This window comes from Aquarana catesbeiana, linkage group LG05 (assembly GCF_042186555.1).
Source record: "Aquarana catesbeiana isolate 2022-GZ linkage group LG05, ASM4218655v1, whole genome shotgun sequence".
In the NCBI taxonomy this organism is placed as follows: domain Eukaryota; kingdom Metazoa; phylum Chordata; class Amphibia; order Anura; family Ranidae; genus Aquarana; species Aquarana catesbeiana.
The window spans coordinates 425,027,984-425,054,889 of record NC_133328.1 but is presented as its reverse complement, the minus strand read 5'-3'; the positions used below and the strand labels follow the sequence as shown (position 1 = coordinate 425,054,889).

Genomic DNA, 26,906 nt, shown 5'->3' with positions numbered 1-26,906 from the left:
ACAAAAGATGCGTTGGGAGCTATCCCGTCGGCTAAAATTCCTAGTTTTCAATAGTGTTGGTTTACATCACAGCGTTGCAATAGTGTGAGCCAATTAAAAAAAATAAATAAAAATAAGTACTTGCAGTACCGTTTTTTTTTTTTTATTAGTGCGTCAAATTTCGATGTGAACCACAACATCACAACACTGCTGCAGTGAAAAAAAAAAACAGTACTGAAATGTCCCTCATTAAATTTCAATAAAGTTAGTAGACATTGCAAATGCATTTTTAGAATTCTATAAGAAATTATATACCTCAAAAGTGGATTATGGGATGGAGGAGGTACGGGAATATTTAGGTCCAATACCCCTACTAGAGCTCACGGAGGAGAGGGCGGGAGAACTAGATAGTCCCTTTTCGATTGAAGAGGTTATCTCAGCTATTGGGTCACTAAAATCTAATAAGACTCCTGGTTTAGATGATTCCCGGTGGAGTGGTATGGGACTTACGCAGAAATTTTGGCCCCTAAGCTCATGGCAATGTATGAAGACGCATATGCTAGGGGTATATTACCTGAATCCATGAGAGAAGCATAGATAGTGCTGATCCCAAAGCCGCATAAGGACCATGATTTGTGTGAGTCATACCGACCAATATCGCTCATTAATGTTGACGCAAAAATTTTAGCTAAACTTTTGGCGAAAAGACTGAATAAGGTTATTGCATCCATTATCCATCCTGATCAGACAGGATTCATTCCTGAGAGGTCGACTGCCACAAATCTGAGACACCTTTTCACTATAATTCAATCTAAGGGCCCTGCCCTGGACACCCGAGTGGTGGTGTCACTAGACACGCATAAAGCGTTCGATTCTATAGAGTGGCCCTACCTCATTGCGGTCCTTAGGCGGCTGGGATTCGGCACAAAATTCATACAATGGGTTGAACTCTTGTATGCAGACCCCCAAGCTAGACTAAGGATTAATAATACCATTACGGGGCAATTTAAAATAGCTAGGGGCACACGGCAGGGGTGTCCTTTATCACCCCTGCTGTTTGCCCTGGCAATAGAGCCGCTGGCGGCTATGCTGAGAGCGGATGGATTAATCAAGGGCTGTATGATTAATGACAAGGAGGAGAAAGCATCTTTATATGCAGATGATATGCTATTATATCTAGAGGAAGCGGGGGGATCACTGCGCACAGCCTTGGATAAGATTTCTGATTTCGGGAAATACTCGGGGTTCAAAGTGAACTGGAGTAAATCAGTGATGCTCCCCTTGAACCCTGCTTATGATCCGGAATCCCACTGAAAATAGTTAACAAATTTAGATATTTGGGAGTTGACATCCAGTTGCCACTAAGCTTATATGTGTTTAATAACCTGATGCCGGTCTGGAAAAGACTAAAAGAGTACACTGACCTGGGCCAAGTTACCTCTTGGCCTCCAAGGGAAATCAACATATTTAAAATGATTTACTAGGTTTTTGTACCTGCTCTGGCATGCCCGGTATATATCCCCAAAAAATGGTTCGCAGAAATAAATAAGACAATCTCCTCCTTCTTGTGGGGCCCTAAACCAGCTAGAATATCAATAGAGACACTTCACCTACCTATAAGAGCGGGAGGGTTGGCCTTGCCAAACTTACGCTGTTATTATCTTGCTGCTCAACTAACACATGTACACTGGTGGGGGTTTTTCCGAAGATGAATCTCGCCTCAGTGGCAACACAAGCTGCTCAGGTGCACTCGTATGAGGCATTGATCAATATACTTTACAGAAACGGCCCTTATCCAGAACAGGGGGCTGATATACTGAAGCTATCATATAAAATATTTCATTTGTGCAATACCAAGATGGGTGGGTCTAACCTGGTGGAATCTCCCAATGCCCCATTGTGGCATAACCCCCAGCTTAAAGAAATAGCTAAAATATTGGATGGGGCGTGTTGGGCAACATATGGGATTAAGTATGCACACCAGCTATTCAGAGATGGATTCTTTAGATCATTTACAGACCTGAAGACTGAGTACGCCATCCCCAATGCTTTCTTTTTCAGATATCTCCAGCTATGCCATGCTGCAATGGCTCAATATGGTAGGGGTAAAATAAATGTATCCCCCTCTGTCGGGAAAAAAATTATTGCAGAAGAAGATCATGTAAAATGATCTCTATGTATTACTCGGCTCTACTGTCATCCTCTACCCCCAGGGTGGAGAGGGTGGCGGCACAGTGGAAGATGGATATACCGTCCCTTGGGGAGGAGACCTGGACAGAGGTGTTGGATACAATGTTGTCCTCAGTAATCTCAGCTAGAGATAAAATGCTTCAGTTCAATTATTTACATAGAATTTATTATACACCAGAAAGATTACACAAAATGGGTAGGAGGGAATTCCCAGAATGCCCCCGTTGTAATATAGAGGTGGGGAACTTCTTCCATATGGTATGGCAATGCCCTCGGGTGGTGTCATACTGGAAGACAATCCTTACTTATATGGAGGAGAAACTCGAGCTTCCAAATATATACTCCCTGGCCAGGTGTCTTCTTGGGGACCTGGAGGAGGAGGAATTGCCCACATCACAAAAGACCCTTCTGAGAATAGTATTTTGTTATGCGAAGAAAGCACTGGCTTTAAAATGGAAAAACTCAGATCCCCCTCTCCACAAGACTGGTTAAAATTGGTTAATAATGCCATACCAATGTATAAACTTACATACCAGGCCAGAGGTAGCAATAAAAAGTTTGATAAAGTGTGGGGAAAAAGGATTAAAAATATTTCTGGAGAAATTGCTGTGTAAAAGCCTTATCGTTAGTGACATTGACAGGATGATAAAAGTGACAAGTACATAAGATGTGAAAGGATAAATGACATATGTGGAAAATGGATAAGATGCACAATAAAGGAGATTGAGAAAGTAATAGTAAAGCAGATGACTTGTGGAATCAACAAATTTTAATGGTTATTTTCTAGGTTAATAACGATATATATATACATATTAACAGTGATATGGTTTAAATAAATGTTAACAGTCTGTACTGTAATTTAATGACATTACATGTGAACAGTGAATTGTGATATGGAAATGTAATTTTGTGAATCTCAATAAATTTACCCTTTAAAAAAAAAAAAAAAAATTTCAATAAAGTTCCATTAAATATATTGTATACTTAATGTAAGGCTTGCTAGCATAACAGCCACATTTCTAAAATGTGGTCTTACTAGGAAAACATTCTTAAGGAAGAGACTGAAAATTAAAGATAAACTCTAGGATTTAAAAAAAAAAAAAAATGCAAGGGGTACATGCCAGGTAAAGCGATAGTAAACTCCGCTTTTAAACCTGTACCTACAGGTAAGCGTAAAATAAGGCTTACCTGTAGGTACAGTGAATATTTCCTAAACTTGCGGAGTTTAGGAGATATTCACACTGGACGTAGCTGGTGGCATCACTGGCGTATGCACTCTGAAAGGACGGCATGCCCGTGATATCCCTTCAGAACTCTGTGCTGTAAACCGTGATTCCTGTATGCATATGTGGGAGTTAAGTCACGGCTCAGTCATTCACAGGACCAGTCAGCGAACCCGGAAGGAAGACCGGGGGAAGATGGAAGCCCTGTCAGCGGGGTGACAGCGCACCGCTGGATGGCTTCATTCCGAAGTATTTGATATTGTGCTAGTATGCAATTCATGCTAGCAGATTATGCCATTGCCTTGCAGGGGATTTTTTTTTTTTTTTTTTTTTTACTAGCACATTATGAAATGCTTACCTTAGAACTAAGCCCTCCAGCGGTGCGCTGTCACCACTGATAAGGCTTCCATCTTCCCCCAATCTTCCTGGACTACAGCTAATTAGCCGGAGTCAAGATGACGTCACTCCCATGCATGCCCTCGGTTCCAGCATGGTGCTCTGAAGGTCCAGCACGGTATGCCAGACATTCAAAGCGCATGCGTCGGTGATGTCACCAGCTGCATCCAGTGTGAATATCTCCTTAACAGTGCCTTTAGGAGATATTCATTTTACCTACTGGTAAGCCTTATTATAGGCTTACCTGAAGGCAAAATCACCAAGCAGACTTTACTACCATTTTAAAGCTGTAACACTTGCCTTACTCTTCACTCTGACAGGCTTTCACCGTGCTGTGCTACAAGTGACCTGAAGACTTTCCTCTTGGGTGGGGGACCCAGACTCAGATGTTTTCATCAATGCAGAACCAGTAGTCCTGTACTGTATGCGAGGATGGGGAAGGCTCACCCGTAACTCAGAGCATCAGGCAGAAGAGGAAAGCGCCAGAGGCCAGAAAATTATTGCAGCTCCATATTCATTAATCATTACATTTTATTATTATTACTTTAGTTTTTTTTATTGTAACTAGTGTTACTACCTGAATTTGACTTAGTATCAGCCACTTGCAGTAACCTACATAGCAGCACAGGTACATCAAGAGGCAGGACTAAGGCCCCTTTCACATGACAAGCCCGCTCGGATCTGCCTGGTTCGTCCATTGACTCCTATGGGCAGGCAGATATCAGCGGAGATGTGTCCGCTGACACCTGCCTGCCATCCGATCTGTTGAAATCAGACGTATGGCGATATGTTCAGCCATCCGTCTGGCGGATCGGATGAGATCTGATGAAAACGGACATGCTGTCCATTTTATTTGTTTGATCTCCCCATAGGTATCAGCGGAGCTCTGACAGGCCCCTCCCTGCTCAGTGAGCAGAGACGGACCTGTCATCCACCGGCTCAGCGGAGCTCAACAGAGCGGTCCCCCCCTGAGCTGGCAGACTCCACTAAACAGATCCGCCCCACATGGAAGGGGCCTGAGATCCGATGAGATGTGCCGCAATTAAATGAAAATGCTGTTTAAAGAAAAAGGGAAAAAAAGGAGAACACTAAGTAATTGGCTGACCTCATCAGCCTACTGTTGCTCTTTCACTGTCCAATTAGAAGGCTAAGAGAGAGAGAGGGGGCACTAATGTACTCCTTTTCTAAACTTGTGCGATCCACCTGTATATATGTTGTATGATGGGGATGTCTAAATCTCAGGACTGAATGGACATAGCCGGCAGTGCTGATCGAGAGAACATTTTCCAACTGGCTGCTTATACACAAGACAATCAATAGAAGGGACTAAAAACCAGCCTGCCTATAAATGGATTGCAATTCAGCCGGTCCTTACTGAACTAACTGAATTTTAATCAATGTATGGTTGGCTTTAGTCTAGTTAATTGTGATGGAGTTCCAGCATTCAAGAACACAGAATAGTTTATCAACTAACACCATAGCTCAAACAAGAGGAAACACTCCATATTTTCAAAGAACATGTCAACAATACCAATTAGTTTTAATTTTCTGACCTGCACCAATTTTTCCGTGCAAGACAACAGAAACATTTGTAGAGGACATTTTACAGCCAAAATGCTAATAATGTTCTCCAAATATGTATCCAAAACAAAAAGTGGTTCATCTACAACTTGGTCAAGGCATCTGTTGATGCCAATAAAGAAAAGCTCATGTCATCACAGCCAATGAATGCAAGATAAACAATTATCAGTTTATAATTCAGAGTTCCAACTTGCCGCATGAAATGATGCATTCACTATTGGAAGAGTATGTACCATTGATGACAACCTCAGGGCTTCTGCTGCTGTCAGGCCAATCAATAATCCATTATGAACAAAAATACATGTCTACTCTCATACCAAGAACCATATAAAAAGGATCTCTATGTACACTATTGCAAGATAAAACAGAGGTATAGACACTGCTGACATGGTTTTAAAAGCTATGGTTTTGTTAATATTAACTACTGCATTGATGTCTGGATAACACCTATATACTTGTCCTAATATACAAAAATACAGGACTGGAATTGCAAAAGTAAAAATAAAAACATTTTACAACTCTATGTGGTGCCTAAAAAACAAAGCGCAGTGTTAGGTCACACTTTCCATACTTTGTATTTTTTTTTTTCTTGCAGTCTTAAATGGCTGTTACTATAAGATATACATATTTAAAAACAATTGACATCAATGACATTCAACCCTGACAAAGTGCTTACCACGGGTAAAAACTAATAATTCACTTTTAAGGTTTGTTCCACATTTAAAAAAAAATGGTGCAAACCTTCCCCCTTAAAAAGAAACATAATAAGGGTGCTTACTATGTCTTCTAGATGTAGAGCAATGATAAACCACCAAATGTATAGATTAATAGGGCCCTCATGTTTTTATTTCAAAGACATTAGTTTGGAAAGAATTCACAACAACATTCTATGATCTGTATAAACTCTAATTACTTTCTTTTGTAAAGGACAGTTCATACACTTTTGTTTGCATATTTGGAAGTTATGTTTAATTTGAGCTGGGGGGTACAATGGTGAACAATGATTCACCAAAATTTTAAAAAAACAGTGATTATGTAAGGGAAAACAAACTGGGCCTTCATTCTATGGGCGGCCTCAAGAATTTCCTTGTGATTTGAAGTATTGTTTCCTTCGGTAAATTTACAGACCAACAGTGGGTGCAAGAGCAAGAACACTGTATTCCAGCATCATTCAGTGCTACATCCATCAACAGTAGTATGGGTAGCTAGAGTAGAATGGGAACAAAAGTGATGCAAGAGAAATAGGTGGTGCATAACCGTGAAAAAGGAAGGCTTGCAGGCTCAAAATGTGACTGGGATGCTGATATACTGACTGATGCACTAAGGTGAACATAAGCTGGAGTGGCTGAATTTGCCAAATATATTGCTATGTGCCAAGGACAACAGGGTGCATGGTGTGAAGTGCTAAGTATCAGGGTGCATGCTATAGTCTGTGGGAAATTGTGCTGTGGGTAAGGGTGCTTTGTGATGTATACCAAATGTATGTAATGGATTGCATGCTACAGTGTGCTGAATAATTTCGATCTGCCTACAAAGGACCAAATAAATTTAGGATATGGTTTCCCAACAGTGCCAGCCTCACGGAAGACATTCGGGGACAGTGCCTTTCAAGTCACCCCACCTGGTGATTATTAACATTTCTACCACAAGGCAAAAAGAGGCAGCTGCCGCAATTCACCAAGTTACCAATAATAAAAATAGTACAAATAATCCAGAGTGCCTGAATCATGTGGTACTCTCATATGTAAAATCTCAAGAGCGCTTTCTTGCTTACCCATTACTAGGATTTATTGCCTTAATAGTCAACAGGAACATGCAGGAGTTGGGTGGCCAGTGTGCCAACCTTGGACGATACAAAGTGTTCAAATTTACACATCATAGTGCAACAGGATTTTGGGCTTCTGTGGCACTCAAGAATATGCACTAAGTACCAATGTGCTCCTATTGCCAATTAGACATGGCAGGTGTGCTTTAAGGTACCCACACATAAGCATTGGCTGCTCAACCAGAGTGGGCCAAAACCTAAGATTTGGCAAATCTGAAAGATCCAGATGTTTGGATTCCAGGCAACAGAAATTATCACGCAAGACTCCAGTACACTGGCAAATATAGTTCCTAGGTGGATATATTTCACATCCAGGGCCTATACGTTCTGGTACATTAACATGCTTTATGTCACTCGTTAACGAATGTTGAGTTAGAACATCCCATTTATTTGAATGAACTGCCAATGCACTACAATGGACCGAAAAATTACACCTTTTTCCATGGAGGTGTTAAGAGTTTTACAATGGTCAACACAATGTCTACCTAGGTCTAAAAGGAAATCAAAGATTGGAGTAATTTTAGTTTACAAAGGGACCTTATTAGGCATCTTCAATATGACTAACACTGGTTTAACTATTGTACTACAGAAAATCTTTAAAACTTTAGAGAATAGGTAGCCATAAAAACGAGAAAGTTTTGTTTAGGCAAGTTACTGTTCAGAATACACATGCCAAGCTGAATGAAGACTTCTATCTGCCAATATGAAAGCCCTGCCTTAAGTTTCAAAAGCTCACATTTAATAAGTCACAAATTACCATCAAATAGGAAATCTTGCCAACAACTGCTTGTTTAGAATGTAAAAAAAAAAAATCTGCATAGTTACACACACACACACACACACGCACACACACACACACGTGGGGGTAAGCAATATCATGCCGTTTTAACATTAAGGAGGTAAAATCCAGAGCAATGATCCATTAACTGCTGTTAAACATTACCAAACAAAAACAGAACTGTGGACAACAGCACAATTACCTGACTGATGCAGCTGCCGTATTTCTGCCAGCTGTTCAATACATAAATATTACACCCACTGCTTACTGCAATTATACTGTATAGAAAAAGGGTTCCGTGCATAAAAAAAAATGGGGTATTAACACACTCAGTAAAAAGAAGGCAGTCCTGCTTAAGCAGCAGTGTATTTAAACACTATACTGTGCAGAAAAGCCATACGCTTTCCAGGTATTCCATAATACAGCAGTTAATGTGACCTAGATATTACTTGTGACTGAGTCTACCTGCACTGACTGCATTGTGCATCAGCAGCTTAGAGACAAAGGCATAAATCAGTACAGTTACACGCACAACAATCTATGACAAGCATATTATGTAACTTCATTTTAATCCTACCTTGTTTTTTTTCCCCAACATGCCTGTGATTAGAATGCAGGTTGGATGGGGTGAAATAACAGCTAGGTGTTGTCAAGTGAGAAGCTGCCGTATTTTTTACCTCTTTGGTGCTCTGGGGTCATGCCCTATATTACCAAAAGGTTTCTTGGCTTGATTTTGAAAAACATTAAAATGGGAAAAAAAGGTAGTACCAAAAACTCAGAGTAGTCAAAGACAAATAATATATTATAAGTAAAATATGTTGATATATGCTGTCTTTAATATTTTCAGACCTCATCCAACAATAGATGTTTCAGACAAAGGGAAGGATCATCCCTAGTGCCAATGATTTCTTAGCTACCTAGGAAAACAGATGTTTCGGCTTGCTGAGAAGACTACTGCTTGTAATGGTATACAGCAGAGCAGTATATAAACAGCGTTAATCATGGCTTGTTGCTAATGCACTCCCCAACACAAACAGAATCCCTTGTCTCCTGGTAAATTTGCTCAGTATTAATGTTGTGAGCAGATTTGCCTTGTATTGCTAGGAGACAGATAAGGATTTTAGAAGACAGTTACTCCTGTGAACACATCTGTAAGCCATGCGAATATAAAGCATAGGCTAGACTGAACAGCACTGTTAGAGATACAAGGAACTAAAAACGATTAATAAAAAAAATAAAAAGAAATGTTGATTGTGTCGTAACTCACCAGTACATACTGAAGAGTGTTCACTGACCAGGAATATAACTTAAATATAACTCACCCTCAAGAGTGTTTAATGGTGTGACAGGAATAGGATTTGCCTCCACCGTCATTAGTGTGTTTTATCACTAGTAGCTGTACGCATGCAAAAGCGTCGACAATAAAATAACCACTGTGAAACCATCTAATCTACTGGATGCTTTTTCAGGTCAGAAGGTGGCCGAAAGCCCAAATCTATGCCAAATTCCTTTCCTTTTTTTTTATTTTTTTAAAAGCTACCCTTAGGGAATGTCACCAGCAAGGTCTACCCTGCATGGAGAAGAAAAAAGAACCCACAGCATTCAGAACTGGTCTGAAGACCAGTTTTCAGGCCAGTTCGATTTGAGAGAGGATCAGAGAGCCTAAGATTGCACTTCACAGGAAACCTGTGATAAGAGAATATGGAGGCTGCCATTGCGCGTTCTAAAAAGGTTTGCTGCACCGGGGACATATGATTAAGGCTCGGTTTCCACTAGTGCGACTTTTCATGTGACTTGAGACTGAAAAGTCGCATGACAAGTCATACCCCATGATTTCCAATGAGTACCGTTCATATCTGTGCGACTTCAAGTCGCAGCGACTTCAAAGTAGTTCCAGCACTACTTTGGTCCCACTTTGATGCGACTTGAGGTCCATAGACCTTAATACACAGGCATTGCTTCAAGTCGCGGCAAAATCGCGTGACTTTGGGGTTGCAATAGTGGAAACTGAGCCTTACTAAAACTTGATAGTGCAAAATCTGGTGCAGCTGTGAATGGCAGCCAATCGGCATCTAACTTCAGCTGGTTTAATCAAGCTTTGACAAAAAAAAAAAAAAAAAACAGGAAGTTGATTGGTTTCTATGCAGAGCTGCACCACATTTTGCACTCTCCAGTTTTAGTAAATCAACTAAAATTGATTCAATGGTGTCATTGTCTGCATAGTTGTACCAGATCCAAGACTCAGGAGGTCAAAGGTTCAACCTAACAGCCAGGAAACTAGTATTTCCAGAAGGGGTCCGCAAAAGGAAAGATATTTTCTGTAAACACTTCCACCTGTCACAGCAGAAATTGCATAGAAGATGTATGATGGTTTATTTAGAAGCGATTTCAATAAGGTTAAATTGGTTGTAAAGGTAAAAGTTTGTTAATCTTCATGCATTCTCTGCATTAAGGCAATAAGCCTTTTTAAATGCTTACCTGAGCCCCATCTCGATCCAGCCCTATGCAGTGATGCCCTTCTCACAGGAGGTTCAGCAGCAGCAGGAGCCATTGGTTCCTGCTGTTGTCAATCCAATACTGTAAACGGGGGGCTGAGCAGCACTGTGTCAATAAATGCATGCAATGCAGCTCAGAATCGAGTCCACACATAGCAAGTGGTTTGCTATGAGGGAACACTGAGAAGAGGAGCCAAGAACACCGGCAGGGGACCCCAAAAGGAGGAGGATCGGGGCTGCTTTTGCAAAACCATGCAGGCTGGAGGGGAGATGTTTGCAGGTGGTTTTTGCCTTAATGCATAGAATGCATTAAGGGAAAAAAAAAAAAAAAGTTAGCTCTAGAGCCACTTTAAGCACAAATTAGAAATAAGCCACACAAATAGCTGCTTATGACAATCTGCCTTTCTGAAGTCCTCCTACAAAGTTTAAAGACTTCAAGAAATATTTAGATTTGTGTCCATCTCCAGGACTCTACTAGTCATTATAAACTGTATTATGCAAGTCAAAAAGCAGGTCCCCACAAACAATGGCAATAATCACAAGGGTAGCTGAGAACTGAAGTGGTAGCGTTTTAAACCTCAGATTTCTGGAGATTACATTTGAAACAAAAATATATATTACGATTATGAAAATTAATTTATGTTTTTAGCTTTGACTAAAGTATTTAAATGCAAAAACACAAAAGCAGTCACAGCCTTTTAGAATAATTAAAATTGTAACCATTCAGGTGCTTTTTTTTCCCCCATGATGAATTATGTTGTGTCACAGCAGTTACATGTCTCGCAAGGTTGCAGTAACTTTCCATAAGGTTAATAGTAAATTCTTTTTTTATGCTCCCATCAAGACACCCCCTCCCTGTTTAGGCCCTGCTCAAAGCTCTTTTGCAACTTCTACTGCCTTTCTAAAATACCAAACTGCATAAGCATAGGTTCATGTACGGACATCTGAGGGGCACATTTCCCAGTTCTCCATCTCACCGACAGGGAAGTTTTTAACCATTTTAACTTTTGCTATGAAAGTGGCCTTTTTTGTCAACTTTTCATATTTCAGTAGGGAAATATTTTCTACTTTGGCACTATAATGGTCTGTAAACTTAATCCAGGAACTTTAATAATTTAGATGAAAATAAATCTGTAAATTTACCTGAGTTTTGCCTAAACTGTCCATTGAGAATTTCTCATTCTGAAAGCCAGCATGTATCCTTTTCTGAGCAGCCACGTCAATCCCCCCCCCCTTCCCTGTCAAAGTTTGCTGGCTAGCTGTGAACCTGTTGTAATGCAAGCATACCAAGTGAAGTAAAGGTTGGCAAGGCTGGCACAGGGACACTTCCATATGCATCCACGGTGCTTGATCTGAGATCTCTGATCTTGTAGTTTCCCTGCACAGCTCTGCCATGGAAGACCCAATACATCTGTTCAGCATTTTCTGCATTAAGATATCATCACAGTGGGGCAACCAAAAGGTGGTACAGAAGCTGAGCCTTTCTCAAGAAGGATCCTGTTAACTTCTACAAACTCTTGTAGTACTTGCCTTTTTATAGATATTAATACTGTACTGCGAGCACTCCAGTTCGGTAAACCAGCAAGGTATTCAGTCAAATCAAATATAAAATTTAATGGTTAATATAGTCATGTAAAAAAAAAATCCTGTACACCCTATGGAAATTGTTTACTTTTTCCAATATTAATTCATTGGGACATCGATTTAGTGAAATTTTTGACCACTCCTCCATGCAAAACTCTTCAGTTGCAAGAGGCTTGTAGGCTTCCTTGCATGAACTTCCTGTTTTGAATGTTTCAAAGTTAATATTAGTTTTTCTCCTGAAAGGCTGCTCCACTTTGCGCCAACCAGGTCTATTACTATGGCAAAACAAATCTATTTTTGATCAATCAGCTAACAGTACATTATTCCAGAAGGCCCAGTTTTTACCTAAATGATGATTAGCAAACTGTAGTCTTGGTCTAATGTTTTTTGGCCAGCAAAAGTTTTTTCCCTGGCACACACCCCATTAAAACTAAAGCAATGCCCATTGTACACGCCCCAGTTAAATTAAAGCAATGTCTTTCTGACTGTAGATGCATACACTATGACAACTGTAGATCCCACAATGAATGTTTGGTTCTTGGAGACATCTTTTGACATGAAATGGTCAGGCTTTGGGGTGAATTCTCTGGGCCTGCCAGTTGCAGACAAATCAGAAGTCATTAAAAGTATAGGCCACTTGTAGAATATTATTCCTTACTGTGGACGGATTGTATGGAAAATTCTTGATTTTTTTTAAATCCATGACCTAGGGGGCCTTTGGGAACTCTTTTGACCTTGGAATGACACCACACACATCAACAGCAAAAAAAAAAAAAAAAAAAAACCAGAACAAGATATTTGAGGTTTAAAAAGGACAGATTACGTCTGAATACTCCCTAAGGAAGTTCTAATCATGGTCACAAAATCTGGAACAACCGATTCTAATTTTTGGCTTTTAAGTGGTGGTAAATGTAATGCCCCGTACACACGGTCGGACTTTGTTCGGACATTCCGACAACAAAATCCTAGGATTTTTTCCGACGGATGTTGGCTCAAACTTGTCTTGCATACACACGGTCACACAAAGTTGTCGGAAAATCCGATCGTTCTAAACGCGGTGACGTAAAACACGTACGTCGGGACTATAAACGGGGCAGTGGCCAATAGCTTTCATCTCTTTATTTATTCTGAGCATGCGTGGCACTTTGTCCGTCGGATTTGTGTACACACGATCGGAATTTCCGACAACGGATTTTGTTGTCGGAAAATTTTATCTCCTGCTCTCCAACTTTGTGTGTCGGAAAATCCGATGGAAAATGTCCGATGGAGCCCACACACGGTCGGAATTTCCGACAACACGCTCCGATCGGACATTTTCCATCGGAAAATCCGACCGTGTGTACGGGGCATAAGGATGTACCATTTCCATGAGGTAAATCAGAATATTCATTATTTCACATGGTGTTCTCATTCACATAATCTAAATTTTTACGTGTCATTTGTTCAAGTATATCACATATACAGTGGGGATCGAAAGTTTGGGCACCCCAGGTAAAAATGTGTATTAATGTGCATAATGAAGCCAAGTAAAGATGGAAAAATCTCCAAATGGCATCAAATTACAGATTAGACATTCTAATAATATGTCAAAAAGTTAGATTTTATTTCCATCATTTACACTTTCAAAATTACAGAAAACAAAAAAATGGTGTCTGCAAAAGTTTAGGCACCCTGCAGAATTTATAGCATGCACTGCCCTCTTTGCAAAGCTGAGACCTGCCAGTGTCATGGATTGTTCTCAATCATCGTCTGGGAAGACAAGGTGATATCAATCTCAAAGGTTTTAAATGGCCAGACTCATCTGACCTTGCCCCAACAATCAGCACCATGGGTCTTCCAGATCTTGCTTTAACTTCCACTGTTCCTGATGACTGCCATTTCTGAATTACATTCTAAACAGAGGATATTGACATTTGAAAACGCTTTGCTATCTTCTTATAGCCTTCTCCAGCTTTGTGAGCTATTTTCAGTTTTCTAGACAACTGCTTAGAAGAACCCATGGTGCTGATTGTTGGGGCAAGGTCAGATGAGTCTGGCCATTTAAAACCTTTGAGATTGACATCACCTGGTCTTCCCAGACGATGATTGAGAACAATCCATGACACTGGCAGGTCTCAGCTTTGCAAAGGGGGCAGTACACGATATTAACTCTGCAGGGTGCCCAAACTTTTGCAGACGCCATTTTTTTGTTTTCAGTAATTTTGAAAGTGTAAATGATGGAAATAAAATCTAACTTTTTGACATATTATAAGAATGTCTAATCTAAAATTTGATGCCATTTGGAGATTTTTCCATCTTTCCTTGGCTTAGTTATGCACATTAATACACATTTTTACCTGGGGTGCCCAAACTTTCGATCCCCACGGTATATCTGTAGGCACTGTTTGAATAAACCTCTAATATTCTCCTGTTCAAATATGATGAAAAATTCACAATTTCCATGGGGTATAGTTTTTCACATGAATTTAAGTACCTGAATCAGTTCTGAGATTAGATACAACACAAATGTATCAATTTATGCAATACTTTTATATAGCATGTACTGTCTAAATTGTCCCTAGCATGTGTATGTATGAATGTGAGTTAGAAACCTTAGACTGTTAGCTCCTTGAGGGGAAGGGACTGGTGTGAATGTACAATGTATATCTAAAGCACTGTGTAAACTGATGGCGCTATACAAGTACCTGAAATACATAAACTAAATACATTTACTTGTGATTTTTTTTTTCTGTCCCTCTGGTTCCAAGAGTACACACAATCTACTGACTGAATTTAACATCAACTTAAAATAGACTTGTTAGGTGTACTCTAGCCTAAAACAATGTATAGTGATACCAGATCTGACTGCTAACTGAATTTCTTAGTAGGCTCAAGCTACTGGAGCAGAACTGCACAGCCATTTCAGGTCTTCCATTTCAGAAAACGTACCCTCTGCAGCTGCAGATCCGATGGTTGTTATTAATCACGGAGTTGGGGTACAAGTTAAAACTGTTGAAATTCTGTTCTCTTCTGCTATGCAAATGAAAGTTAGTTAAGGATCTATAAAAGGAGGTAGTTGGATGTACACGTTATAAAGAAACGTGTTTGCACAAAAAAATTAAATTATTTTTTGAATGGCCCAGCCAGAGCCCTGACTTAAACCCAATTAAGCATCTCTGGAGAGACCTAAAAATGGCTGTCCACCAACGTTTACCATCCAACCTGACAGAACTGGAGAGGATCTGCAAGGAGGAATGGCAGAGGATCCCCAAATCAAGGTGTGAAAAACTTGTTGCATCTTTCCCAAAAAGACTCATAGCTGTATTAGATCAAAAGGGTGCTTCTACTAAATACTGAGCAAAGGGTCTGAATACTTAGGACCATGTGATATTTCAGTTTTTCTTTTTTAATAAATCTGCAAGAATGTCAACAGTTCTGTGTTTTTCTGTCAATATGGGGTGCTGTGTGTACATTAATGAGGAAAAAAAATGAACTTAAATGATTTTAGCAAATGGCTGCAATATAACAGAGTGAAAAATGTAAGGGGGTCTGAATACTTTCCATCCCCACTGTGTATATATAGAGATAAATATTAGGGATGCACCGAATGTGTTTTTTGGTGCCGATACCGAAAATAAATCTTCCTTCATCCCGAAAACCGAAACCGATACCGAAACACCGATACCGAAAGTGACGGTTTTTAAAAATATTTTTATACAGGAGATGGTCAGCGACTGGGGACATGGTACAGGAGATGGTCAGAGACTGCAGAGATGGTACAGGAGATGGTCAGAGACTGGGGACATAGTACAAGAGTTCAATTCAGCCTCACCAGTGCCCGTCAGATGCAGCCAGCCGGTGTCCTCAGTAGTGCAGCCAGTGTCCCCAGTAGTGCAGCCAGTGAAGAGAGCCGCTGCCTGTTTGATTACAGTAGGATTACCAGAATTGGACGGGTGATCTGTCTATCAAAGTGCCTGGACAAGGGGGAGGGGCTGTATGTGACGGCGCGCAGCGGGGAACACACAGCTATTGAAATGAAAGCTGTGATGTTCCCGGCGCTGTAATCAAACAGGTGGCGGCAGCGGCTCTCCTTCCGAGATATAGGAAGCCCCCCTGATAGGCAGCACCAGGGGTGGGGGCGGAGCCCCGACCCCCGCTCCATTTTCGGCAAGAATTCCCTTTCAGCTTTTTGCTATTTTCGGTCTAGATAGATAGATAGATAGATATTCCTAGGCAAAAAAACTGATATGTATGTAGTCCTAGGCAAATAAGCACACATGTATACAGTTTAATGCAACTAAGCCCATATGTATGCAGTTGAAACTAAGCATATACGTATGCAGTACAAAATGAAACCATGCCAGCATGTGTTTAAGCAATATGCATTCATGGAGGCATGTAGGTGTGTGCTTAAGCAAATATGCATTTAGGCAAAAAAACACGAAAGTGTGTCCATGCAAACATGCACACAATACGTGCCCATGGAGACATGCAGTTATAGAATTTATTTATTTTGTATTAATTTCAGGTACTTATATAGCGCCGTCAATTTACGCAGCACTTTACATATACATTGTACATTCACATCAGTCCCTACCCTCAACGAGCTTACAATCTAAGGTCCCAACTCGCATTCATACATACTAGGAACAATTTAGACAGGATCCAATTAACCTACCAGCATGTCTTTGGAGTGTGGGAGGAAACCGGAGTACCTGGAGGAAACCCACACAGGCACAGGGAGAACATGTAAATTCCAGGCAGGTAGTGTCATGGTTGGGATTTGAACCAGTGACCCGTCTTACTGCCAGGCGAAAGTGCTATCCACTACACCACTGTGCCACCCATAAACATTATGCGTTTATGAAACGTTTATGCAACATATTACGCAACACATATCTAACCAAACTATGGTCTATGCACCATGTGTTTATGCAAACATGCTTCCATGCAAACACGTATATCTATGCAACATGCATACACACTTATGCCGGCAAGTCCATACAAACCAATGCTTAAAAAAACCTGCGTCCACACAAACGCGCCGTTGCGTCCAGCCTTGGGAGACTGCATGCTGGGCAGATGGGTGCCGTCCGCTTGTCGGGAGCGGGGGCCACTGGGCAGGGCCCTCTGCAAACATGTACCTATGCAGGCCTGTGTTCTATGCAAGCATGTATACTAATGCTGCACCTGCTCAACTACACCTGGGCCCATACTAGTTATAGTCAGGATTAGCCAAGTACATTGGCATCCAATGCAGCCTCTATGCTGCTTCAACAGCCTAAGGCCTCATCCACACCTGTGCAACCCATCCTGCGATTTGGGACTGAAAGTCGCACCCCATGATTTACAATGAGTACCCTTCACATCCATGCGTCTTCAAGTCACAGCGACCTCAAAGCAGCCCCTGCAACACTCCGGTCCGACCTTGGCGCGACTTGAGGTCCATAGACCTCAAGATTACACAGGCACCGCTTCACGTCACTGCAAAATTGCATCAAGGTTGCGGCCAAAATGCGCGCCTTTCAAGTCGCACAAGTGTGAAAAGGGAGCCCAAAACTAAGCTCCTGCAGACCCAATGCATGCTATTCTGGAGACACAACTCCTTCAAGTGCACCAATACCCATGTTCTTCCAAACATGCGCTTATGCAACATCTATGCAAAACATGTTAAGTGTAGCAGGGGTTATATAGGGGTGTTTGACTATCTGCCAGTGTCCATCCACCAGTAGGTGGCATATAACCCTTCTAGTCATTATTATGGTTGCTTTGTGTTTCGTGATGTAGGATAAAGAAATATACTATATTACCAAACCCTGACACACCTGCATAAAGTGACTAAGACATCTTTTGGAAACTAAAGAAAAAAAACTGCTGTTAATTTATGATATAACAATGGCTCTTTAATGCAGCAGGCCCTGTTTCTATCATACAAGTAAATCCTGTTACACAACAAATAAGCATGGATTACTTAATGACCGTGTGATTGAATGCAAGATGCCTGGAAACTTTTTTTCCAAAACCATTATCAGAGGAGGAATCAGGAGAAAAAAAAAAACAAAAAGCAGCACAGACACCAATTAATACCAATGCAACCTTGCCATCTGTTTCCAGAAATGCATTAGGTCTAATTAGATTAGATAAAAGAAAAGCAAAATGTCAGTGTAACCAAACCTATGATAGTAAGCCCTATCTATATACGTATACATGTGCACATTGATATGCACAGATCCAAATAAGTACATCAATTTTCATAGCAACAATGACTGGGCAAAGTCAAGTCCTTTCCAGACAAAACTCATTTAAAAGGATAAGTTGACCTTTTAGAATGTGTTACATGTTACACCTGTGATAGGGGTGCAACATGTAACATGTTCTATTACACCCCCCCCCCCCCCCCTCAGTTTGACACCCACTATCATGTTTTGAAAACAGTGTGGCTGCGGGGGGCTCCACCCACACAGCCACATCATTCATTCACAGGAATCAGCAAATAAAAAAGAAAAAAAACAAAACAAAAACTAGAAGTTATGCCTAAGGGTCGGTTCACACTGGGGCGACTTGGGATCCGACTTGTACGCCCTCAAGTCGCCCCAAGTCGCCCCAAGTCGCTTTGTATTTAGATTAACATGGTAGGCAATGGGAGCGTCTTAATTGACACTACTGAAGTCGCTCCGACTTCAGAAAAGGTTCCTGTACTACTTCTATCCGACTTGTAGGCGACTTGTACCCATTCAACTCAATGTAAGTCGCCTGCAAGTCGGATCTCTCTGTAAAGTCAAGCGACTTTGCAGAGAAAACCCCTCCCTCCCCCCCTCCCTCCCAGAGAGGTGATTGGCCACAGGCAAAGTCGCCTGTCATGGAGGCGACTTCAAGTCGCCTCGTAATTTGCCGAAGTCGCGCTGAAGTCGCGCTAAAGTCGCGCTAAAGTCGCGCTGAAGCCGCGTTGAAGTCGCGGTACAAAGTCGCGCTAAAGTCGTGTTGCCCATGTGTGAACCGACCCTTAGGGTCTCTGCTAAAAGAGATGGAAAGTATTCAGACCCCCTTAAATTTTTCACTCTGTTATATTGCAGTTGTTATATAAAATCATTTAAGTTCATTTTTTTTCCTCAATAATGTACACACAGCACCCCATATTGACAGAAAAACACAGAATTGTTGACATTTTTGCAGATTTATTAAAAAAAAGAGAAACTGAAATATCACATGGTCCTAAGTATTCAGACCCTTTGCTGTGACATATATTTAACTCAGGTGCTGTGCAATTCTTCTGATCATCCTTGAGATGGTTCTACACCTTCATTTGAATCCAGCTGTGTTTGATTATACTGACTGGACTTGATTAGGAAAGCCACACACCTGTCTATATAAGACCTTACAGCTCACAGTGCATGTCAGAGCAAATGAGAATCATGAGGTCAAAGGAACTGCCTGAAGAACTCAGAGACAGAATTGTGGCAAGGCACAGATCTGGCCAAGGTTACAAAAAAAATTCTGCTGCACTTAAGGTTCCTAAGAGCACAGTGGCCTCCATAATCCTTAAATGGAAGACATTTGGGACGACCAGAACCCTTCCTAGAGCTGGCCGTCCAGCTAAACTGAGCTATCGGGGGAGAAGAGCCTTGGTGAGAGAGGTAAGATCACCAAGATCACTGTGGCTGAGCTCCAGAGATGCAGTCGGGAGATGGGAGAAAGTTGTAGAAAGTCAACCATCACTGCAGCCCTCCACCAGTCGGGGCTTTATGGCAGAGTGGCCCAACGGAAGCCTCTCCTCAGTGTAAGACACATGAAAGCCCGCATGGAGTTTACTAAAAACACCTGAAGGACTCCAAGATGGTGAGAAATAAGATTCTCTGGTCTGATGAGACCATGATAGAACTTTTTGGCCTTAATTCTAAGCGGTATGTGTGGAGAAAACCAGGCACTGCTCATCAGCTGTCCAATACAGTCCCAACAGTGAAGCATGGTGGTGGCAGCATCATGCTGTGGGGGTGTTTTTCAGCTGCAGGGACAGGACGACTGGTTGCAATCGAGGGAAAGATGAATGCGGCCAAGTACAGGGATATCCTCGACGAAAACCTTCTCCAGAGTGCTCAGGACCTCAGACTGGGCCGAAGGTTTACCTTCCAACAAGACAATGACCCTAAGTACACAGCTAACATAATGAAGGAGTGGCTTCACAACAACTCCGTGACTGTTCTTGAATGGCCCAGCCAGAGCCCTGACTTAAACTCAATTGAGCATCTCTGGAGAGACCTAAAAATGGCTGTCCACCAACGTTTACCATCCAACCTGACAGAACTGGAGAGGATCTGCCAGGAGGAATGGCAGAGGATCCCCAAATCCAGCTGTGAAAAACTTGTTGCATCTTTCCCAAAAAGACTCATGGCTGTATTAGATCAAAAGGGTGCTTCTACTAAATACTGAGCAAAGGGTCTGAATACTTAGGACCATGTGATATTTCAGTTTTTCTTTTTTAATAAATCTGCAAAAATGTCAACAATTCTGTGTTTTTCTGTCAATATGGCTGCAATATAACAGAGTGAAAAATTTAAGGGGGTCTGAATACTTTCCAGTGTGTGTGTATATTTATTATGTTTGGGGGTTCTGAGTAATAATTATGATTTTTACATGTAGGAGCGAAGTGCCAGAATTGGCCTGGGTGGGAAGGGGTTATTAGTGAATTTAGCCTTTAATTGTACAGATTCTCCGGATCCAATTTTGACCAGTTTCCACAGGTCTACATAGCTTACCTAGCTCCGATCACTAAACTGCCCTGTATCATACCACAGCAAGTGAGGTTTCTAAAGCTGGCGGGCTGATTTAATTTTGGCCAGTTCCTGATGAACCAGCCAAAATTTGCTTTGAGGTTGGCCCCTTCACCACCCTCCTGGCCAACAGCCTTCAATTGACTGTCTGGCGGAATACAGTAGGCCAGCAGGGGGATTTGTCAATAAAAGCTATAAAGCATGATAAAAGGAAACCCCTTTTTTTTTTTTTTTTTTTTTACTGACAACACATGCATGGCCAGCTGAAGGAGGGAGTACAGGTAGGTATTACAGAAAACCGCCAGGAGAGAAGTAAAAGAACAAAAAGTGCTAGCTCCTTTGACTACGCTGCTTTTGGAGCCATTGACCTGATGTAGATAGACATTAGTTTTGCAATTATTATTTTCTTGTGACATGTCCATTTTTGTTTTTTGACCATATTAAATGTGAGATATCTGACATTTTGAACAGCATGTCAACTTTTACAGATCACATATTTCTCTAATGTCAGGTGTTCTTTAATAACCAACATTTTCATATATGATGGGAGTTTGAGAACATGGTAGAATGACAGGTATTACTTTAATCACAGTATGTTACAAGTTGTCCTAAGAATAAATTAAAACACTGGATTACTTTTTATCTGTTATGGTTTGCTGCCTATGGGAACATGCCAGAAATGCTCTGGACAGTGAAAGTACATATCTTGTGAAAACAAAACTAAGATTTTTTTTTTTTTTTTTCCTGAAGGCCCAATTATTCATAAATAGTACTAAAGTAAGGGGATTTCAGGCAACACACTCTGGGTAATTTGCATTTTTAAAATTACAGGCACAAACTATTGAGTGCGAAAGCAGATAGAGCCTTGGGCTCCTGTGCACATCAGGTAAGTATAAAGGGGGGCGCTGCACTCAGGTGGTTTTTATCTGTGAATGAACTACAAGTCATGTCTTCTACCACAGCAGAGGGACTTGTAGTTCTCAAAGTAATACAAGTGCAGTAATCACCACATTCATAGTCCGTGGACACTTTCTCCAGTTCTCAAACTTAAAGCCCATATCTCGTAATGGGCGGGGAGCTGGAGGAAGAGTCTGCAGGATATTGGCACTGCACCCACCATCCGCTGATCCAATGCTTTGCAGGTTCCAGTGAAAAAAAAAAAAAAAAAATTACTGATAAAAGCATTTTTTCCCTGCAAAAATATGTGCATTTAGCATTTTTATTATGGTGAATCTAGCCTTTAAAGGGCATGTTCACCTTTACAGAAAAATCTGTATGGTGAAATTACACAGGACCCCCTCCTAACCCCCCCAGTCCCACTGACCTGGATCATGGCAATTTCCCATCCTGAGCCCCGGTATAATGTCACAAGGGGTCCGTTGCTTAGAAAACCCCGCAGCTGAATCTCCAAAATGTACCCCGTCAGGGGGGACGTTTCGGAGGATTCCAATTAGTCAGAACCCGCATAGCCCATCCTGTCAGCAGGGAAGAAGACATATGAGTGCCGAGGGGACTTCTAAGCCTCAGACCCCTAAAACGGCAATAGCAGGGCTCAGAACGGGAGATCGCCATGCAACAGGTCAGCGGGACTAGGGGGGGATGAGGAGGGCGTCCTGTATAAGTTCACCTTACAGATTTTTCTGTAAAGGTGAACTTACACTTTAATATTAGTGCTGTGTGAATAACCAAACCTGGTTGTGAGTTGTGCAGTCTTCCCTATTATCACTAAATCCACACATAAAATACACAAGTGGCTTTCCAGAGATTGGTTTCCTTAATCTGTTCATTCATAGCTGCTCAGAGTGGATCTTTGATATATTTAACATAAAAAATAAAAAAATAAAAAAAGTGTCCTGAATAAGTAACAGTTCATGAAAAAAAAAAAAACGTATACCATATAGTACACAATTGTGTTGTTACAAATGCACGATAGGCCTACAACTGCCTTCTGTATACATTCCACAGAAAAATAGGTGCAACCTCATTTATATGACTTTGTCTAAACTACAAATTTTATTCTTACATTTATACAGAAATGAATGCATTCCGCAGCACTGTACATACATGCTCAGTCATGACACACACATCAGCATAGTAAGTTACAGCCCAGACTGAATAACTATGGGGAATTATTTGTTTAAACTACAAGGAGCAGCAATGTGCAATTTCCATTTGCATCCAATCACAGGACAGTTGAAAACTATTGTACTTTGCATAAGTTATAAAACAACTTGAGCATAAAATAGTTTTTACATTTTATGCTAAAGTAAATAAAGTCTTCATCCTACTGCAAGTAATATTATCGTTATGTGTTAATATTTTATAAACCAGTCACATAAAAGCAACCATTTACCTATTATTTTCACAAGCTGCGATCCCTGGTTTCTACTAAAAAGAGAATCTTGATATGCAATTCAATTGTGTCACAATACGAGATTAACAGTGTCAGCGAGTGCTGGTTCACATGGGGACAACCTGTCAGGCGACTTAGCTGCCTGAAAGTCGCACTCCATGCATTGCAATGGAACCGTTCTAATAGGAGCGACTCAAGTCGCTTCGACTTTGAAAAATTTCCCTGTACTACTTTGGGGTGACTTCGGAGCGACTTGCATTGACATCTATACAGAAGCTGTTTTGCGAGCCGTGCTCAAGTCATGCTGTGCAGGGCAGCTTCAGAGTCGGACGATTTTGAAGCCGCCCCTGTATGAACCGGCACTGAGTGCAATAGAATAAGCCAACTACTGAAAACCAACTTCTGCCAAACTCTTGTTTTCAAAGTGCAAAACTTTTTTTTTTTTTAAACATTAAAGTGGTACGCTCTAACAGGGATCCAAGCTTAGTATAAAAGGACTACACCACAAGCGCGTGGCTTGCCTGCTATACGGATATCATTCAATTTGCCCATGTGTACTGAATAGAAGCTTTAGGAGAAAGCACAGGCGAGATATCTTTTACAGTCTTATTTTTTTTTTTTTGGTTTACCAGTTTACGGATTTAATTCATCCAGTTAAATATTGGGCAAATATAACTGTTGACATCCTCCCAAACACAATTTAAAAATCTCTTCCTGGACTTCTGTTTTTTATTTTTTTTTGAAAGAGGTGTTAAGCAAATACATCTCTTCTACATTAAAGCTGAAGTCTGGGCTTGAAGAAAAAAAAAATCCCTTCCAGTGGGGCCCACTGTCCGCAGTCACAAGCTCACCCCCTCCACATACAATGCAGGGCTATTAACCCATGATGATGCCACCCATAGCCTGCAGCTTTGGAGAGAAAAGGACAGTGCTGTAGTCTGCTGGAGCATCTTAGCGAGCACATTATAAAGGGATATGTGAAATGATTTTTGGCATGAGCACACACACACACACACACAACGTTGAACTGGATGGACTGGTGTCTTTATCCAACCTTAACAACTGTGTAACTACTGTATGCGTAACACCGCAGAACTCAGCATACGGTCTCATGCACATAGGCAGCTTGTCTCATGCACATAGGCAGTTTGTCTCATATAGCTTAAAAAAAAAACAACATTTTTAGGCAAAAAGGAAGCACGGGAGCAGTGTACAGCTGGATGCTGGCAGCTTGCCAAAATCAATGACAGGCTGAAACAGGCAGTGGTTGGAGGTGGTTCTAAATGGTACAGACATTTAGGGACGTATGCCCTAATCACAGGAATTCAGCGCTTAGAGCATAAATCCCTGAACACATCACTAATCAAGAGTACCATTCAGAACAGTGTATAGGAGCCGCAAATACAGCCAGTCACTGAATTTGAACCGTTCCCTTAAACTCCAACCTAATTCTTTCAGGTTGAAAGGACTGGTCAACATAGCTTGTAAGTGGGGGAATACAAGCCTAGATGCCTTGTGATTTGTGCGGACATTTTCAGATGGAAGGGGTACTTCTTATTTAAAAGTAAAAAATATTGGACTATGTTTGGCAGATCAGCTGACATTCAGATCAATTAAATTCTGCAAACAAACCATTGTTTCAGCTCCAACAAGCCAGTGTGATTTAAGGAGTTAATCTTGGCTGTTAGAAGTGCAAAACATAAATTGGAGTCCTCGGTTACTGTTTATTAGCACTGGACAAAAGTTGAGTCTAATTCCACGTCTCCCAATGAAATTCTGTGGACAGCCCTGCCAATAACATTTAGCTGAAAGCTGTGAAAGTTGAGCAAAACCTTTCAAGCTCATATTGCATACTTTGAGGAATACAATACATACACCTCCAATAATCTGTATTCTTACTGCAGCTATTTACTGCAGATGCTGATCCCAACACCTAGCATACTGATAAGTGCGCTTTCATGTGGCTACTGTCCTGTACATGAAATAACAGCAAAACAAGAAATAGAAAAATCTTTTATAATACTATACAAGTGTACATATTAGTGTATTATGATGAAGTGAATGTTCTGTACAGTAATAATTCAGGACGATTTGCCCTTTATGTCAGATGCCCTATCAGATAAAACAATGTCTTTACTAGTGGTTTAGAACAATCTTTCGAAAAACAGACAGTGCTGTGTGCATGAGAAAACCCTACATGCATCACAATAAACATTCGATACGTTCAATTTAAAAAAATGATATAAAACAGTTTATACATTTATTGCTTATAGGTTTTTAAAAGCTATCAATGTTTAAACTGTTTTACATTATATTTAAATTGTATGTATAGAATCTTTATTCCCATGCGCAATCACAGCACTGTCTTATTTGGAAGATTGTGCTATACCACTAGTAAAGACAATGGACTACAAATGCACTTGGAAGTGCAGTCGCTGTAGATCTGAGGGGAAGATCTGAAATGAAGGAAGCTCTACTGATTTCTATCATCCAATCATATGCAAGCAAAAATGCTGTTTTTTATCTTCCTTGCATGAGCCCCTCAGATCTACAACAAGTGCACTTGTAGTGCACAGTGGATTTGACTTTAGTAAATAAACCCCATTGTTTTATATGATAACAGGAAGGGAAGGAAGTATGTCCCCACCTCTGACCCATCGAAATCTTGTTATAACAGCAACTGCTAACGAATACTTCAACTAATATGTGGGCTTGCTTTAAGCTCCACCTGCTGCTAGCGGTAAATATAAAAATGTATATGAATATCTTGTATTTACCCAAATGAAACATCATCTAGAAATCACACCTAATTTTTAGCAGTAAACACAAAGAAAATGTAAAAAATTTACAAAAATAACGACCCACCTAAATATAATTACCGTATTTATCGGCGTATAACACGCACATTCATTTTAAGAGGGAAGTTTCAGAAAAAAGACTTTTAATAAGGAAGTCTGAAGCAAAATAAGAGTTGGTGCCCATCTGCAGCCTCACCATTGCCTTCAATGCAGCATCCTCACCATTGCCACCAGTGCAGCCTGATCGATGCCCATCTGCAGCCTAGAGTGGACAGAGAGGGGGGCAGGATGAGCACTGACAGATTACATACAGTGAGACTTTCCTATTATAGACAGAACAGTGGTCCAATGGCAGCCCAGGAGACGGGACTTCCTATTACAGAGGCCACCAAGTAAACAGGAGATTCTCACTGTATGTAATCTCACGGTGCTCGTCCCGCCCCCTCCCTGTCCCCACCGAGGCAGCTAAAATTGAAGTATTGGCATATAACACGTACAAGCTATTTGCACCCAATTTTCATGGTGAAAAAGTGAGTGTTATACGCCAATAAATACAGTATTTATCAGAAATGCTAGACTATATACCACTCACTAGACTTTGGGCCTTTTCACATGGGCGGACCGATCGGGTCCGCCTGTCAGTTTTTCAGGCAGACTCGATCGGAGCCTCCAGTCTTCTCTATGAAGCAGCGGGTGTCAACGGACATGTATCCGCTGACACCCACCAACATCCGATCCTGTCCGCTAAAAACAGACGCATGGGGGATCGGTTCCCCATCCATCTGGCAGGTCCTATCAATGGCAGTCAGGTGTAAATGAATAGGCAGGTCCATTTACATCTGAATGCTCATAGAGGAGAGCAGGCTGCGTCCACTCTGCATAAGCGGAGCGGACATGGACCAGCCATTCGTCTGCTCAGCAGGGATCACTAGGCAGATTCCCAGCTAAACAGGTGGA

General features: G+C 41.1%; 1 protein-coding gene across 12 annotated transcripts in view; it reads right to left on the bottom strand.

Moving 5' to 3' along the window:
• ZNF516 (zinc finger protein 516) overlaps positions 1 to 26,906 on the bottom strand; it is a 160,658-nt gene that overhangs the window by 48,794 nt on the left and 84,958 nt on the right. The window lies entirely within an intron of this gene.